Source organism: Macrobrachium nipponense, chromosome 17, assembly GCF_015104395.2.
Source record: "Macrobrachium nipponense isolate FS-2020 chromosome 17, ASM1510439v2, whole genome shotgun sequence".
NCBI lineage: Eukaryota > Metazoa > Arthropoda > Malacostraca > Decapoda > Palaemonidae > Macrobrachium > Macrobrachium nipponense.
Genome location: NC_087210.1, coordinates 27,263,194 through 27,278,704, shown reverse-complemented (window position 1 = coordinate 27,278,704; position 15,511 = coordinate 27,263,194). Strand labels below are relative to the sequence as shown.

Sequence of the window (15,511 nt, the reverse complement as noted above, 5' to 3'; positions counted from 1 at the left end):
TGAATCACTCATTTTTTCTTGTGGCTGATCATCATTGGGCACTTTCACAACCACACTGAATTGACATCGAAACTAATCAACCAGAAATTTGCATCTTCTACCTTTCAACTTTGTTATACGCAAGGTCTTTTATATTTTTAATTTTTAATATGTACCTCTGATATATTTCCTCTGAGCGGATTTAACAGATCCTAAACATTTTGACAAAATAGCCTGTAGAACTGATAATGGTTCTAATTGTTATCCATGACCTCATATTGCTTTCTTGTGTAAGTTGTTTTCTTAAAGCTGTTTAGTACCTTGAAGGTGACTCGGGAATAATAGTTGAAATTTTGATACCTCCTTCTTTCATTTTCACGTGAGATCTCTTTTACACTATATATATATATATATATATATATATATATATATATATATATATATATATATATATATATATATATACTATTTGTGCGTGTGTGTATAAGTAATATGAGGTCATAGATAACAATTAGACCCATTATCAGTTCTACAGGCTCATTTTTCAAAGTACGTGTATATACGTATACATGCAGGGAGTGTTTATTTTTTGGAGGGGTTGACACCTCACGTCTGGCTAACTTCAGGCATCTCATTCACTCTAGAGGTGGAATAATTCTCACTTTCAGTAAAAACGGCTGTTTTAGATATTTGCGTAAATGTATTGCGTAATCATTTTTAGATCTACACCTCGTTGAAATATGCATTTTGGAAGGTCATCTTAACATTCTTTTTTCTTTTTTTTCCAGATAAGATCTTGAAGGCGGAAGCTGATATTAATGTAAGTATGAATGAAAATGCTTAGATATTTTTATTCAGGTTTTTATGTAATCGAGGTGTGCCTGTATCCTCGTAATATCAGTTTTTTTTTTTTTTTTTTTTAGTACCAATGAATTCTTGTGTCTCTTTCGCATTAATATACGATTACTATATGGCATCCATAACTTTCGCCATTATGCGCCGTGAATATAGATAAGGATCACTCGCTTACTTGCTGTGTTGAAAAGTACTCTCTCTCTCTCTCTCTCTCTCTCTCTCTCTCTCTCTCTCTCTCTCTCTCTCTCGCAAACACAAACGGGTTTTCCTGTATTTCTAAATGCTAGGGAGTGTGTTCCCTGAATTGCTGCTGTATTGATACAGTTGTATTTTGTAATTGATGCGTGTTTTCATTGTAGTGCTGCTTGGTCGATGCAATTTTCAGTATTGTGTTGATGGATACTGACGCAACCGGTACTTTCCCTTTATTTATATGTATATATATGTGTTGTGTTTGTCTATGTATATATATATGTATATAAAATATATATATATATATATTATATAATATATATTATATATATATATATATATCTATATATATTACATATATTAAAGGAAATAATTTCCCCAAAGAGATTTCTTTGTTGGCCAGGCTTCGTTTGTTACAAAACTCAGAATTGTTTTTTTTTTTTTTTCTTACTTCGATTTTGCTATCTTTTTGCTGCAAACATTTATATTTTAAGCCTTCGACCTTCTTTGCTTATTTCAAATACATTATTTATTATTAATAAACAATATATATATATATATATATATATATATATATATATAAAAAATATATATATATATATATATATATATATATATAACACATACCATCGGCACCCCACACGAAGTGGGAAAAGAAAACGATACAAAGGAAGATGAAAAAGATATATATAATATATATATATATATATATATATATATATATATATATATATTAATGTTTTATATATAACTATACGTAAACATACGCTAGGAAAATGAGATCCTAAGGTGATATATCCGAATTTCTCGTCGGAAATGAGGCTGGAAGTCTCGGGGAAAAATATTTCTTTTTGCGAGGAGTGAACTTAGGAGCTGCAGTGGAAGAGCTCTGGAGATGAAACAAAGAATGAGACATTCCAAGGGGGTCGAAAGTCTCGGGAAAATTATTACTGTTTTCAAGGACTGAAATTGGGTGAGCCGACGAGGACGTTTTGGAGGCAAAACAAACAACGGAACCTTTCAAGAATGGCGGCGAAGGAATTATAAAGAACGTGGAAAGAATATGATAAAGTTCCTGTTTTATGAAGAAAGACGAGAAGAGAAGAAGGTTTGATGACGTCGATTTTGAATAAGAGAGAAGAAAATGAATGCTAAACTTATAAGGTTCCTCCATAACAAGTCTATCAATATGTATTGTGAAGTTTGGCTCGCAATGAGGTCAAGTACTAAAGAGGACTGTGATTTGGCTTCATATTTATGGTTTTATGTAATACCTTAAAAGAACAAAGAAAAGGGTATACGATGTTGGTATACCTTATATGAAGATCTTTTATCTCCCCCCCCCCCTTACACACACACACACGCACGCACACACACACACACACACACACAAATACATGTTCTTGAGAGTGTTGGTGATGCAGAAAGTGATGTAACTTTATTAATGGCTGAATATGCATTTACTGAAGTGATTAGTGGGAAAAATTGTTCAGCTGCTGGCACAAGGGATACAATATTGGAGTGAGGTGATACTGGTGGTCGTGATAGATGGTGATTCTCACGTTGTGATTCTCACGTGGTGTTAGTGGTATTAGTGCTGATGGTAGTGGTGATAATGCTGTCTGTGGTGATGATTATTAGCGATAGTTCTTTAACAGCTGTTGGTTTTGAAGCTATACTAGAACAGCTTTGTGATAGTGGTGATGGCAGAGATGTTGGTGCCGAGAATATCATTTGTGGCCAAACGTAGTAACTTGTATCTCACAGATTGTGTTGCGCCCTTTCAAAGAAAATCAAAACTTGAATAAAGAATCCATTGTTATAGAAACAAAGGAGAAGGTTAGGAAGATTCGTCCACTTTGCATGTAGGGCTGTTTCTGTCTAATTAATGAAAAGGGCGTAAAAGACATTGGACATGTTTTGGCACCTGAGTGATTATGCGCAGCAAAAAATTTATATGTATATTTAATAAGGTGTGTAAAAGCTGTTGTTATTAAGGAAAAACAACCAGCGTTGTAAGCTATAGAAGAGCAATCCGCAACAAAGTTGTTCTTAGTACAATAGACTAGGCGCTGTTTTTTTTCCATCTGTCCATCCGCCTGTGGTGTTTGTTTGTGTATGGTAACACTGCGTTCCGGGCTTTACATAGTTACATTGCTTACATTCAACAATAATAATATTATCCTATTTCGAATATTAACGGTGTAATTCGCATACTGTAATTTATTAAAACACTTTTCAGTTGCAAATGTACACCCAGATATCCTTTTATTTACCTAAAACTTACACATAGCGTAACTATTTAAAGCCCTGGACGCAGTGTTACCATGCGAAAACACCACAGGCGGGTGGACAGATGAAAGAAAAAAAAAAAGAGTATAGGGGCTGACTCACACGAAGTCTGAGCAGGTACATGCACTAATCCCAAAACAATGCCATGCCCTGAACTTTACAGAATCAAATTAATGATCAAATTCATATTTTTCGTTTGACCTCTATTCGTTGTATTTAAGCATATAGCTCTCATTGAAAGTACTTGCCACCTCAATAGAGGAACCTGTGGTGAAGCAGAACTAATGTGACCCTATTCACTAAAGATTGTATTTTGAGTTCCATAAATTTAGAAAATTCTTACTTCTATTGCAGGCCTGAATCCTTCATTAAAGTAACATGCTGGGGATGCAATGCAAGCCATGAATGACTGGGGCGAATAATAAATAAAACATGATTGCATAGCACACAGTATACTGAATAATCAGAATGTCAGTCTTCTTATAGGGGTAAGTTGTGGATCAATGAGAAGGCTTTTTAGATTTATTCACAAATTCTGTTGAATCGTGATAGATACTACTGGATTTCTTTTTGAGTAGCATGCGAGTGCTCTATTTATCCATCGAATGAGGAAGAAAAGAAAATATTTCTGTACCGTTTTTCATTTTTCAACTGTGCCCATACCTCAAAAGCACAGCCCACCACGGTTCTTGAGAATGCTGCCATGGATCATGATCCTCTGGTGATCCCAGGCAGGAGAGATTCATAGCACCTACGCACACCTCCTGCTCCCCTTCTCTGATGGCAACTACAGCATGCACCACCGGCTACTCAATAAGGACCAAAAGCTCCAGGAAGTCTTCCGATTACTGCAGTGTTCTTTTTATTATTGGTTGACACTTCGTTTGATTACTGTTGCTGTCACTGGTCGTTTTTCCGTTTTGGTTATAAAGCTAGTTTTAATCTTAAAGAGATGTGTTTTCCAGGTTTCAGCGTTACTCATTACACAATTTAATTCGCCTGTTGGGAATGCTGATGTAACTTATACAGTAAGAAAACTTCTGTACTGAATAAGATAGACCGAACTACACTTTGTACTGAGCAACTACAATACTGATGAGGAACAACAGTTGGTTATTAGTTGGTGAATTACTCTGCATGCGTCCTCTTTGAAAGCTTCCTCCACAACTCAATGTTTTGTCTTTCATTAATGATGAGTTTAAGCTGTAATCAAGCCGGAACGTTTAGTATTCATCGGCAGTTTTTATAAGCGAACATATGCAGTTGGTCGTACAGTCCTGCGCGTTTCGAAATACATACAGATTTGATACTTTGATAAATAGAGCATTGCCATTGAGGCGCATTCAGCTTCATCAGAAGTTACGTTCCTAACTTTTAAGAAACTCTTTTAAAATACTCCTTTAAACTTCGTCAACTTCAAACTCGATTTCCCTTTAAAAAAATACAAAGTTTACTTCCTGGGCACTATTTTTCTTCTTAGAGAGGGTAGTTCCAAAAAAGGCTACGCCACTGGTTCTTAGTCAGTCCTTCGGGATTATGATTGCAGCCGACATAGTCAAGGCCATAGTTGACTTAGGAACAGACTCAGAATTAACTGCTTTGGTCAAATGGGGCTATTAAGCTTTTGGTGGGAAGTGCCCATCCGACCATCGCTGTCCAGGATTCAAAGTTGGGTATCGTTTAATTAGCAAGGATGCTACCAGTCATACCACGAGACGCATGAATATATAGATATATTATCAGATATCAGATGCTATTCATTCTTATACTAAATGACGTACGCGTTTGCTGGAATGGAACCATATGTCCATATGCATTTTGTTCGTATTTTGGTCTGTGTAATTGCATTTTAGACGTACAGTATTTTGTTTGATTAAAGCTGAACGGTAACGGGGTCAGTGGCCTTTCTGCAAAGGTCATTTCTGCTTCCTGGGTCATTCATTGAATGAAGGTGGAATAAATGATAAATATTTATGTTGATCTGGTGGGAGTCCCCTGGTACAGGCGTGATATATATGGAATTAATTGGCCATTCAATGACATACTAGCACATAAACATACTTGAGTAGCCTGTGCGGGGTTTTATTCTAGATTATTGATTTAAAGATTGTTTTATGCATTGTGATAAGCCTCATTGTATTGATGAATCAGTCATTAGATCGATAGATCAGTGATCCATAGATCGGAAGAGATGCAACAGTCTGCATTATGAGAACTGCCGTTGATGTCAATGAATCAGTGACAGGGTGATGTTAACACTGATCACAGCCATTTTTTGAATATGGATAACCTATTCACGAATAATTTATGTACATATTAATGAATAGTAATTGTTGAAGCTTCAGGATCTCTCCATCACGTCGTGCCAAACGACATGAAATGACAGTCGTTGGCAGCGATTTGAAATTATAATATAGTGGAATTATTCTCATTAATATTATTGTTATATTATTTTGAATTGTGATATCAGTCTTCGGCTTTGTGTCCTATATATATGTGGCTATTTTTCAAATGATCGTGAATGATTTTTTCAGGCTTTTTACGTGAAAGCATTTTGTTTATTTAATAAAGTGCGTGCATAGTAAGGGGAAAAAGACAATTTTTTTTTAATATCTAAGAAGTATTGGAGATCTTTCCGCAAAAAAAAAAAAAAAAAAAAATTATGAGCTCCGTGTATAACGCTAGACCACCTGGCTTTGGGCAAGGCCTAAAGAAGTTATTACGTTGTCTTGCAGTTTTACAATGTATACTTATATATAAATTGTATATGCACATAAATATACATATACATATAAACACACACACACACATATATGAAATCTTGGGGAACGCGTATGTTACAGAACGATAAAATCACTGGTAGACTGAGACTACGGAATCTAAAATACGGGAAGAGCTGATGAGACTTGGTGCAAGGGAAACAGGAAGTTTCCTACAACATGAATAATCGGCGGAACCTTCAATGAAAGAAAGACGCAGGTGAATTATCAGATAGAAATCACAGAGACCTCGAACACTGGGATCACTGAGGAAGCATCTGGAAGTCTGGAACCTAAAAACTAAGAATAAATGGAACCTGGAGGAGGAATGAGCAGAGAGAAATGAGGAGAGGTTGTCGAGTAGAAACATATACTACATAGGACTTCTTGAGTCATGGATTCATATGAAGAAACTGTATTCATGAAGGTGCAAAGTGGATTTAAGAACACTTAAAAATACACATGGGAGCTAGAATACAGACACCGCCTAGGGGACTCCGAACGCGGGAAAAGCAGAATTTTATAGAGAAGATAGAACGAATTTTACTGTTATCTGTCTGTCTGTCTTGTCCTTATGGGGAAATATCTCCCTCCCTTTGTCACCAATCAGTTCTCATAACTTGAGATTTGTGTTATCAGCAGGTTGACATACTTTCTTCCATTATGCAATATTTGATGTATTTGTGCATTCATGTAATATATTTGTATTTATATATACGTGTAACTGTGAATATAATAAAGGGTGTACGAAGTGACATTTACTAGTATATATATGATTTATATAATACATAATTACATATATATGTGTGTGTGTGTCATATACTCGAGTGATTTTTCTTATAATCATATATTACGGCACAAATATTGGTTAATATCGAATTCACCTGTTTGTCCAAATATGTATGTGTTTATTAATATATATATATATATATAATATATTATATATGATATATATATATATACTGTGTGTGTGTGTGTGTGTATATATATAGATATATTATATATATAATATATAGATATATATATATTGATATATATATATATAATATATACATATATATATGTGTGTGTGTGTGTGTATAATATAAGATCTCTCTCTCTCTCTCTCTCTCTCTCTCTCTCTGCTTGAACAGCTGACATTCATGTGACTGACTGTCTGTACATGATGTTGAATGAAGAAGAGAAAGTCCTTTATCAGGGGAACTTGAGATGTTAATGATATACTCTTTATAAGAATTGTCAGAGAATTCTGCAATATTGTTAGACACGAAAGCTTTTTTCTTTCTTTCTCTCTTTCTATCAGATGGGCTTTTGAAGGTAACTTTCGCTGAGGCATCTTTTGATGTCATCGGTACCAAATTCATGTTTATTTACCTTACCTCTCTACAGTACACACCCTTGCTTTCATTGGACCGTTTGTGTTTCCCTTGTGCTGTACATTGTGTACGACTGTCAGCGAAGGTTAGCGGTTTGGTGTTGTTTGGAGAGAGAGAGAGAGAGAGAGAGAGAGAGAGAGAGAGAGAGAGAGAGGTGAAGGACCCCACTTTGCTTTATTTGTGTGTTTTCCTCTTGAGCGCTAGAAGGGAGGATTGGCAGTGGTCCATTACGACGAAGGTGGCAGAGGCGATAACGGGCAGCGGCGGCGTCTCCGGTATTGGCCGCCCTTCTCACTCCCAGGGCCTTTGTGGGCGGGGAACGCAGGCGGCTTGATGGGCGAGGTGTCGGGCTACCCGGGTATGGGCTGTCGCGCCGGTGATGGTGGTGGTGGTGGTGGTGGTGGTAGGAGGCCTTATAACGCTGAGAAGTCGGGATTTTTTTTTCGTCTTCCTCTCCTCGCCTCTTCTCCCATTTCATTTCATTCGCGGCGCTCGTTTCTGTAAGCTTTGTACTGTATGGGAAAAGATCGATATAAATCGGGAAATTTGTTTTCATGGTTTTTTTCTGTTAGTATTACCTTTACAGAATATTGAAAAATTAAGAACTGAATGGTTTTGCTCGATGAAATTTCAGAAGGAGGCTTCGTAGGTGGAATTTTGTTCAACTCTTAGTTATTTATACAAATTAGTCTATATTTGCTTCTCTTTTCCATGAAATTTAGTCATGCTTGACACCAGAACGTGAAAAGTGCCCAACAATGATAAAATTAATTCTCTCTCTCTCTCTCTCTCTCTCTCTCTCTCTCTCTCTCTCTCTCTCTCTCTCTCTCCAACAATATGCCTATCCCTGAATCACTCTTAAGGATGAATGCATTGATACACCTTCCCGAAATCATTTTCAACAGTGCATCGAACCCTTCCCCACACAATGCGCCACTCACCCGCTTGTTCATGTTCTCGCTCTTCATGGACCTTATAATATTTTCGTTAAACCGAATATCATCGCTTTTCGGCCTTTTGCCCAAGATCCGCGAGTGGTATCAGTTCACGTCAAGTAAAAATAAATAAAATTAATTTTGTTCGATCGTCTATCTATAAAGGATAATTAACATGTTTTTACTATTAATGATAACGCGTCAATTCTGCATAATGCATAAACGAAGATGTCTTTGCGGCCTTCATTTTCCAATATTTCACCCATCCATGTAGCCGACAGAAATTGTTGAATCACACAGACTATTTACCTCATATTATATATATATATATATATATGTGTATATATATATATATATATATATATATATATATAATATAATATAATATATATAATATATATATATATGTGTGTGTGTGTGTGTGTGTTGTATATATATATATCTATATATATATATATATATATATATATATATAATATATATATATATATATTATATGTATATAATAATGTGTATATATATTATAAATATACATATTTATATTATTATATACGTATATATAAGTATGTACTATGTGTGTATAATATATATATATATATATATTATATATACGTGTGTATATATATGTGTAATATATTATGTGTGTGTGTGTGTGTGGTGACTTATATATATGTAAATATATATGATATATATATATTATATATTATATATAATTATATATTATAGATATATATAATGAATACTGTTCTGCAATAGACAAGCGTATCATCATCAATGCAAATTTCCTCTTTGCTGTGAATTTACAGTAGTGACGTTCTCACCACATAGCTGAGAGTACGCTTGGAAAAAATGTTCGCTGTCTCCTGAGAGGAGCGACTATCATGAGCCTTTTATATCTATCATATGCGGCGGATGATATGACTTTGATTGCAAGCTCGGCCGTATGCGAGCGTATAATTTGTGTTACATATTTCTTCCACAGGTAACTATATATCGTCGTAATAGTGTATACTGGTGCATATTATGCATTCAAGTTTTTGTTACGCATTTTTGGACGACGTTATCTGCGTTGGTATTATTTATGCGTGTGTATTTATTTCATTAAGTCATTTCTTTGTTATGCTTTAATGTTTCTTTTTTTAGTTTATGGTGTGATGATATGATATTTATTGATTATGAATTAAGTGTTTGCATTTTTTGTTCGTGGCTTACCGTACTGTTAGGGTAGCCTGATATTTTTGGAGATAAGTAATCTGTCTGAGAAGCGGCTCATGTCAGGTCTTTCCATTTATGAATATATTATGGTATGTTCGTTCATCATTGAGAAATATGGAGAATTCCAAGGGATGGGGATTCTGAATGCGATAATTTTACAAGTTTTCAGCATCAATTTTGGTCATTTGTTTTAGTTAGGAAAACAGAACATCTTAACAATATTCTGTTTTCCATCACACCACAAACTAAAAAAAAAAAAAGAAGCATAAAGCATAAAAAAGAAATGACTTAATGAAATAAATATACTCATTTTCCATTCATGAAGAATAATATTATTCTAGGTTCTTATCCCAAGAAGTGATATGTGATCGATCTCATTTGTGTTTCTCGGCCAAGTAGCCTCTAAATCTTTCTCTAAATGTTTCTGTGGAAGTATCTTGACGTTGCCCCGTGAGTAATTTCATTGCATGAGTAATTTCACTACACGAGTCCGTATAGTAATTTGTAAACCAAAAAAATCCGAGTTGTAATTTCTTCACATAATTGCCAGGGAAGAATTTCACAAATCTTTTCCATAAGAGTAATTTCCATTCATTTTTTTTCCTTCGAATTTTGTCCAAAGGATGCTTTCTCTAAATGAGTCTTTAGGTGTCTTTTCACGAAATGATGCCCTTTTTGTCATTTCACGAACTGCTGTGCAGAGGGTACTTTCCTCGAATGATGTAAGTAACTTTATTAAATACTGTTTGAAAGCTTGACTTTATATCCTTGATCCTTTACGTTCTTTTCGAAATAAATCTGTTGGGTACAGGACTTGAACGTTGAAGTCATTGTTTTTCGTTCTCATACACTATGGGGTCTGCAACGGAGAATACAATACTTGAATAAAGATTGCCTTTGCTGTGTCTTCTCTGGGTAATTGAGCCATAGTGCAGAATGAAACTGTTCCTCATTTTCTCGACAGTGCTACAGTTGCGGATATTTAACATTAAGTCATGATCGTACATTCAGTCACAAATTCATTGCCAGGTGGAGCAAAATGCAAATCTCTTGCATTGATTGACGTTCCAGCTGACAGGTGCCTTGATAATCGTTAGCACTCCGGATTAATTTTGTGACAGTTAAAGAAATATTCACAGCAAAATGTTGACGTTTTTTTTTAATCAGAATTCCTGCCTTGTAAAGTAATGATTATATACATCAAATGTATAGTGAATCTGTCGTTTGGGTGCTTGTTTTTGCTGCTCGTTTTTATTCCTGCCGAATGTATTATTTTATTTTCGAATGCAGTGGTTGAGTTTGTAAATTAGCTTAATTTAGTTGTTTGTCTTAAGTGATACATATTTTTTTTTGTCATGTCTTCACTTGTCTTTCCGGAAAGATGACTAAATCACTCAATACACAAATCTTATAATATCTTTATGATCGAGCAAAGAGTTTTGCATTTATTTCGTCTTTGTTGTTTGCGTTTCGTATGTTTTATTACCTGGTAGATTAAGAAAAGGAAGAGAAAAATAAACTATTAGAACAACATGACCTCTCTCAAGGTCATGTCAGAGTCTGCAACTGGTTTTGTATTGCATGTCTAACTTTACGTCACTGATTACAAATGTCGTGAAGTCAGCAGTTAAGTATATGTCGTTTATACTTACCAGAACTGAATGTGAAAAGTCAATAAATATCCATGTACTTACACCACGCAATTGTTTTTTATTTTGTTTTGCGTCTTGATGAGTTTCAGGCCATAGCTAAATAGATAACGGGCACTTATCTCTCCTTTATTTGCGAAATCGAGTTTCGAAAGCATTTACATTGAAGCAAGTTGAAAATGCACCGAAGTTCCTTCGGCGTAATCGAGTTTTCTGCACAGAGTATACAATGCTGCATTAAACTCTCAACCAAGACCCATGACAGTGTCAGCCACGGCTCGGTGGTGGCCTGCGTTTTTGGCACCTATAGCAATGCCGGACGCGCGATTATGGCTAACTTTAACCTTAATAAAAATAAAAATTACTGAGGCTAGAAGGCTGCAGTTTGGTATGTTTGATGATTGGAGGGTGGATGGTCAACATAACAATTTGCAGCCTTCTAGTCCCGGTAGTTTTTCAGATCTGAGAGCGGACAGAAAAAGTAGTTTTATTTTACAGAAATCTGAAAAGAGAAGTTGAAAGACTATAAAACTTGTCAATGTCCAGAAAACAACTATGAATCGTATCGGTGCTTCTCTCGTTTGCTCTTGGAAAAAAAATAATAAGGGATAAAAAATAGAATTATTAAAGTGAACCCTTTCTGACTTCTTCGCAAAGATTATTCTCATAGGCGACTGATATTAATATATTTGGAACTTTAACGGGATAAAGTATCGAAAAGTAATAATTTGCATCGCGCTGAATTTTTATATTATATATATAATATATATATATATATATTATATATATATATATTATATAATATATATATACAGCATTGTGTGCGAGTGAAAATTATATAATTATATATATATATATATATATATATATATATATATATATATATAATATATATATATATATATATATAGCGGTGTAGAGATGATCTTAACCAATATACCTTTTTTTAAGCATAATGATGGAAAGGATTACAGATGGAGACAAAAAAAAAAAGAAACCATCGTTTGTAACTAAAGCAGTAAGTAGGTACTACTTGCTTTAGTTAACTTATGCCTCAGGAAATGTTTTCTGCGCTTCAAAATTCTATTGAAACTAAATATATATATATATATAATATATATATATATATATATATATATAGATATATATATATATATATATATGATATATACATATAAACATATGTATGTATGTATGTACTACATGGAACTGTAAATGAATACGTTTCTCTTGGCAGTCCACAGTTGCATCAGACTACTCTGCACGTTGCTATATTTGTGGAGATTCCGGACCATCAGCAGCAGAGTGTTATCGTGCGTAATCTTGTACAACATGCATATTTAGTTGATGCACGAAGAAGAGGAATCGATAAGAACTGGGGTCGTGTCTTATGAGATTTCGGGCCCCTGGAGCAGAAGAGGGAAAAATAATCATCCAGTTAATCTGACGCAGTTGAGAAAATTCCGGACAAAAGTGGGTGTCTGTATTCCAAGAAATGAGTCGCTCGGAATGGTTGAATGTGGTGGAGATTGTTTGATCGTCAGGGCTGTCATTTTTTCCCTTTTCCTTCCCCCTTCGGAAAAGGATTGGGATTAATCTCTCCTCCATCCCCCTGCAATTCCCTTCAAGGCGTCATGCCGATTTTTATTGTTGTCGACTGCCGGTACATCGCTAGCTTTTAGTCAACCCTCCTTTGTCTAATTGGAGCAGCGTCTCTTTAATTCCGGACGATTTCCGTTTTTAGACGGATTTTTTTTATTTTTCTTTTTGTTCTGTTGGGTTTATTTTAGCTTTCCTGATTTCTTGGGCGCGTGTCTATTTCTTGCAGTCTCACAAGGAGTTCTCTTTCAAGTAAACGAACTACGCGATGTCTTTCGTTTTAACATGTATCTAATTGATTACGTTTTTCCTCCTTTACTGTATATACGCCTTTATTCCCATTTTTTCGTTTCACCTCCAGTAAGTTCACCTAATTTGCCTTCGTTGTAACCACTTGATGACTTCGTTATATTGCGATGACCTGTTTTTCGCAATAATTCGGTTGCTTTCTGGGCCTGTTCCGCGATTCGTCGCCATCTTGAGCTGCGCCGTCCCGCAATTCTGTCTCTTTGAAATTCTGGACCTTCTTTAACAGCTTTTGTCTCTCCCCAGCCTGCGCCATCCTGTTATCTTCCAAGTGCCCAGTGATGCGCCATCCTGTTAAGCTTGCTGGCAGGGAAGAGAGAGAGAGAGAGAGAGAGAGAGAGAGAGAGAGAGAGAGAGGGTGGCTTAGCCTTCAAGGAAAAAGTGGATGGAAGCCAAACGCTTTCACAAAGAGAGAGAGAGAGAGAGAGAGAGAGAAGAGAGTTTGGGGTGGGTGGAGGAAGGGGAGTGGCGCTTAGCCATCAACGAAAAAGAACTGAATGGAAGCCAAACGCTTGAGAGAGATAGAGAGAGAAAGTAAATCATGGAGATTTCGTAGAGAGAGAGAGAGAGAGAGAGAGAGAGAGAGAGAGAGAGAGAGAATAAATCCTGGAGGGAATCCCTCAGGAAGCTTCTAGAACACGGAGAAATTACATCGAAGCGAATGGTCTAGAAACGAAGATCTAACGCAATAAGAATAAAAGAAAAGCGGTCATTAAGGATATTCGAAGTAAGCCAATATTTAAATGAACGTAAAAAGCAGATAAAGAAATGTAATGAAAGGCGAAAAGGTAATAAGAATGAGAGAGAGAGAGAGAGAGAGAGAGAGAGAGAGAGAAAAAAAGTATAAAACGAACGAGGCAATAAGACTTTCCCGGACGATAGAAAAAAAGTCGAAAGGGGGAAGAAGGGATAAGAAGGACCAAATTACTGAACACAGAAGAAGGAAGAAGAGAAGAGGCGGAAGGTAAAGAAAAGAAAAGAAAAAAGAAAAGACAAGAAGGGAACGGCGATAATTAATTGAAATCTCGAAGAGGAGTCTGAGAGGAAATTTCGATAGAAGAAAAATCGTAAAGGTTGTAATAGCATAACTCTACGGGAGAATGGAAGGAGAGAGAGAGAGAGAGAGAGAGAGAGAGAGAGAGAGAGAGAGAGAGAGAGAGAGAGAGAGAGTAACTTTGACGAGAGATGAGAGGAGAGAATGAGGAAAGAGAAAGAAGGAAGAGGGAGGAAGGGAGGGGGGGAGGAGGAAGAGAGAGTGGGGTTGAGGGTGGCGGGCGGAGATCTAAGCAGCACATCAGCTCCTTCTATATAAAAACACTTAAGCCGAAATAACGAGACTAGAAGCTAAACAGCATTTATTTCATTACGTAATTATCGTTATATTAATTCCTTGAATTATTCAGAATTTTCATGGGAAAGACCAATTGGATATAGGGCATGATGAAAACAAAAGTAGAAAAGAACTGCAGATTCCAATTTTCAAGCAGTGACAGTTCCTTGTTGGACGAGTGGGTTACTTGCTCGCCTACCGATTCGGTCGTCCCGAGTTCGATTCTCTGCTCTGCCAACGTGCAATCAGAGGATTTTATTCCCGGTGATTAGAAATTCATTTCTCGATATAATGTGGTTCGGATTCCACAGTAAGCTGTAGATAACCAACTGGTTCCTATTAATCCTTCGGGCCAGCCCAAAGGAGAGCTGTTCACCAGCTCAGTGGACTGGTTAAACTAAGATATTCTTTTTTCAAGCAGTGACAGTCCGCCCCTTGGAAGTTCATCAAAGGAAACTGAAACAACAACAAAAATTTGTTCAGTTCTTGGTAGCAGAGGAAAAGTCACGCTCCTGGCAGTCCAAGAATAGATAGCTTGTTATGATAAAATGAATTTTATGAGAATCTTGCATTTTCTAAGAAACAAAGGTTAACATCACATGAACGAAAGTCTTATAAATTTAATGTATGAATTGGATAATAGAGAGCCATCTCTTTTGGACAGTCACGGTCCTCACGGCAGCTCTTGGGCGATATCGAACCTTTTTCAGTAAACTGTTTGATCGTCGCCAACATAATTCACACCGACGACAACCAAATAAATCTCGATCGAGCATCCAGAAGTAGTCTAGCGAATGCAGGACGACGCTGATGTCAAAGAATGCTTCCCAATGAAAGGGATTTGACGTCACTGCGTCGGAGCAGAACCGGTAAACAACAGATTGTCACAGAGAAATAGAATCTGGCAAAAATAGTTATTGGTCCTCTGTTTAAGGCGGTTGCTAAATGGGTTGCTTTGTCTGTGGTCGCTGGTGCAGATACAAGCCACAGAAGGATTTCTGTGGTCGGAAAGTGCCGCTTCTGA

At 36.1% G+C, this 15,511-nt stretch overlaps 1 protein-coding gene across 1 annotated transcript in view; it reads left to right on the top strand.

The window, feature by feature from the left end:
• Window positions 1-15,511, top strand: part of LOC135196147 (uncharacterized) — an 805,200-nt gene that overhangs the window by 639,220 nt on the left and 150,469 nt on the right. Inside the window, 1 exon segment of the mRNA XM_064222701.1 lies at window positions 768-799. The gene's annotated coding sequence lies outside the window, so the exon portion shown is untranslated.